Raw genomic sequence first — 4,552 nt, 5'->3', positions numbered from 1 at the left:
CAGTCTGGCTTTTTGCATGTGTCTGTGAAAAAGGGTGAGAGGTTTAAATTGGGTTCTCCTTGTCTTTTCCCCTGTCTCATCTAAGTCCTCAAAAAGTGGGTTAATGCACAAGACCTGGGACCAGGACAAAGACTGAGACCAAGACTTGTGATAGGGAACGCTGTAACAGTTTGTAACTGTGGAACTTAAGGTCCTTTAAGAAAAGGTGTTTAAAAGAAAAAGGTTCCTTGAAGGTTCTGCAAAGCACCCTAAGGTTCCCCCACTTTTCAAACTGAAGAACCTCCAAACGTTCCTTGAGGATCTTATACTTTTAACAGTGTAGCAGGTATTTTACTAAACGATCTGGTGACCCCACCCCATCACCATCCCCACCCTATCTTCTTAGTACCATCAGCGCCCCAACCCCATCACCATCCCCGCAATATCGCCACAGTGCTATTTCTGTCCCCACCCCATCTCCAGTCCTAACCTGTCACTGTAGTACCTTCCCCCAACCCCATCACTATCCCCACCCTATCTTCTTAGTGCATCACCGTCCCAACCCCATCACCATCCCCACCCTATATCCGTAGTACCATCACTGCCCCAACCCCATCACCATCCCTACCATATCACCTTAGTACCATCACCACCCCAACCCCATCACCATCCCCACAATATCACCATAGTGCCATTTCTGTCCCCACCCCATCTCCAGTCCTAACCTGTCACTGTAGTACCATCCCCCAACCTCACCACCATCCCCACCCAATCTCCTTAGTACCATCACTGCCCCAACCCATCACCATCCCTACCCTATCACCTTAGTACCATCACCGCCCCAACCCCATCACCATCCCTGCAATATCACCATAGTGCCATTACTGTCCTCACCCCATCACCAGCCCCAACCTGTCACTGTAGTACCATCACCGTCCCCACCCTATCACCATCATGCTCCATCACTGTAGTACCATCACAGTCCCCACTCAATCACCGAAGTGCCCATCAATGTTCCAGCCCCATCACCATACCCACTCCATCACTGTAGTGCCCCTCACTGTCCCCACCTATCACCATCTCCACCCCATCACTGCAGTGCCCCTCACTCTCCCCACCCCCTCACCATTCCTTCCATTTCACCGAAGTATCATCACCATCCTCGCTCCATCATATAGCACCATCACTGTCCCTACTCCATCACTGTAGTGTCCATCATTATTTCTGCCCTATTACCATAGTACCATCACCACCCCAACCCTGTCGCCATCTCCACCCTATCAGCTTAGTACCATCACCACCCCAACCCCATCACCATCCCCACAATATCACCATAGTGCCATTTCTGTCCCCACCCCATCTCCAGCCCTAACCTGTCACTGTAGTACCATCCACCAACCTCATCACCATCTCCACCCTATCTTCTTAGCACCATTATTGCCCCAACCCTATCACCATCCCCACAGTATCACCATAGTGCCATTTCTGTCCCCACTCCATCACCATCCCTACCCTATCACCTTAGTACAATCACCGCCCCAACCCCATCACCATCCCTGCAATATCACCATAGTACCATGATCGTCCCCACCCCAACACGACTCTGCTCCATCCCTGCGCTCCCCATCACTTCCCCCTCACCACCCACACCCCATCACCATCCTTAGCCCATTGCTACATGCCCCAACACACTTCCATCTCTATTACAGTCCCCACCCCATCCCTGTATGCCCCATTACCTTCCCCACTCCACCACCATCCCCACACCATTCCCATACACCCCATTACCAAAATCTATATTGGAAGCTGGATGCACTGGGCGGTGTTATGCTGGGAAACCCTGTGTCAGAGGATTCATGTGGACGTCAGTTTGAGATGTTCAACTTACTGTAGCTGACCAGGTAGCTCCATTAAACAAAACACCTGACAAAATACCTTTCAAAATTTTCAGAATATCCTCCACTGATTCACTCTCTGGGTCACGGGGATGGAGCTGGATGTCTGCGGTCAGTCTGTAACGTCAACATTCTCCCGTGTCAAATCTTTTGAAGTTGTTTTGGTCCCACTGACATCATGGTTGCATCACTTTGTGCAATTGCAATGTCCACAATTGTCTCTTCAAGGTCCTCGTGCACATGTCACAAGACCCTGATCGTTGTGACTGGTCACAGGCTGCTTAATAGAGACAACACTGGCTTTTTGACCTGAAGGAATTCTCTGAACCTTGGTTGATTTACTCATTTTGATTAATCACCATCAGTGTGATGACCCGTGTAATCCCATGGCTGAACATTGACCTCCATTATTAGACCAGATACACTATATGTCCAAATGTTTGTGGAAACCCCTTCTAATAAATGCATTCAGCTACATGTACGAGCATGAGCAGAGCATCAGCACTTCTTCATGACCGAGAGAGGTCTTCTCCAGCATTCATGGCTCTGGCTATAATGTACATTCAGAAAACCTCTACCGCACACTTTCCCACATTCCCCAGCCTTGAAAGGGCAGGGCTGTCATTTGTAGTGAGGCACAAAGCTCCGTCTTGGAGGTTAAAAATACGTTCAGTGGTTAAATGGAACAACAGAAGGCGATTCTTTTCAGGTCTATGAACTGAGCTTCAGCTTTATGGTGCTGAGCTTCAGTAGATACAGGATCATGCAAGCTCATCAGAATTGGGGTTGTGCTTTTTGAGGACCCTTTCAAAGCTCCAAAGAAGTTTCAGTTAGAAACCAGCATATTGCAACCGTTGCAAGGCTTTGCAAGCTTTACTCAGCACTGATGCAAACCCAGTCCATCCTAATGAGGAGGTTCTTAATAATGAGAATGGAACCATCACAAGCATATCAAGCTTGTTCTGGTAGCTTCCAACCGTCCTAAAGCACTGTGAAGCTGCAGCTCCTTCTTAGTAGGAGTTCCTGAAAGGAATCGCCTTCCGGTGTCCCGTTTAACCACACTGAACGTATTTTTAACCTCCAAGACGAGCTTCATTGCTGAAGCTCAGAGCTTTGTGCCTCATAACAAATGACAGGCTTGCCCTTTTAAGGCTGGGAAATGTGGGAAAGTGTGCGGTAGCAGTTTTATGAATGCATGTTACAGCCAGAGCCATCAATGCTGGAGAAGACACCTCACTCTGCCATGCTGAGCTCTGTTAAGCTCTGGTTTAGAGATCTTAAGAAGATTGATTTGTTTATCCAACACCACACACTAGATCAGTTCCCAATTCCTGGTCAACATTGTTCTACTCAGCAAGTCAGAAAAGGGTAACCACCCCATAAAACATAACTGCCAACCTAAGAGAATGTAGCCTGGGGGGAAAAATAACACACTGGTGGTGAGTGAAGGGTCCCAGAGGCATCTAACATGCAAAAGATGATGAGCCAACAGGAGGTTTCTGGACCTGCACCTGGGAACCCATGTTGTGTAAGACTGAGAAGCCCTGTAGCGTTCAGCCCTGCGTGCCTTAGTGCACCAAGTACAACACAAAACCGCTTGTTCAGGTAACACAGAGAACCTTTTTGGCACAATTGCAGGGTGAAACCTGTTGACCTGGTATGTTTTTACTTGTTCCTGCAAAGTCCTCTTCTCAGTGACTCAAATTCCCACATTTAGATACATTCAGAACTAAATCCAGACTGGCCTGCAATTGTCTTTGTCTTGAAAGGCTGGTTAAATAGTGACATTATGGACCATAAGGAAGGATATAAAGACCTAATTGGCCCACAGCAATTTAACTGCTTGTGCTTCGTGGACCTGGATATCACAGGGTTGTGGGTTCGATAGCCAGGTCCGCTGAGCTGCCACCTCCCAAATACAGTGATGGTTGGTTGATTGGGCATGTAAGGTTGTTTTCACACTTGTCCTGAATACTCAGTCTGCACTCAGGAGCGATTCAGGGCTCGTTTGGGATTGTTTGGAGCTCATGATCACTGGTTTGCTTTCGTAGCGAAGAGTTCCATACAAACCGTGGATTGATTGTGCAATTTTAAATGCCACAGCATTTTTGCAATTTTTCCTAGGTTCATCCCTGTGTTTCCTTATTTCCTCCTTGGAAACAAACACTCGAAGACCAGTACTGTAGCCGTTCTCATAGGAGATGGCGCCCTTAAATTCCACCCTAGGTGTTAATGAATGGGTTTGTGGTACCCTGCAATGGACTGCCGCCCTGTCCAGGGGGTATTACTGCCTTGCGGTCAATGAATCCGGATAGGCTCTGGAATGAACAATAGGATTTACGAGGAATTGATGGGACTTATGCCTGTGTTCAATAAAGCTTGTCAAACCTAGCAACGGTTGCTATGAAGGAAGCAAGGATACATCCAGTACTGAATACATGGAGTTTAGTTAAGTCTACATTGTCCAGGTTTCTGACTGAAGCTTCTTGTGAGTTTTTAAAGGGTCCTCAGAAAAACACAACCCCATTTCTGATGAGCATTCATGGTCCTGCGTCTTCTGAAGCTCACCGTCCTGAAGCTGCAGCTCGTTCTTAGTAGGAATTCCTAAAAGGAATCACCATTAACCACACTGAGCATATTTTTAACCTCCAAGACGAGCTTTATTGCTGAAGCTCAGA

Source organism: Salminus brasiliensis, chromosome 20 (assembly GCF_030463535.1).
Source record: "Salminus brasiliensis chromosome 20, fSalBra1.hap2, whole genome shotgun sequence".
Taxonomy (NCBI): Eukaryota; Metazoa; Chordata; class Actinopteri; order Characiformes; family Bryconidae; genus Salminus; species Salminus brasiliensis.
The sequence above is the reverse complement of the archived record's forward strand: the minus strand, read 5'-3'. Positions refer to the sequence as shown.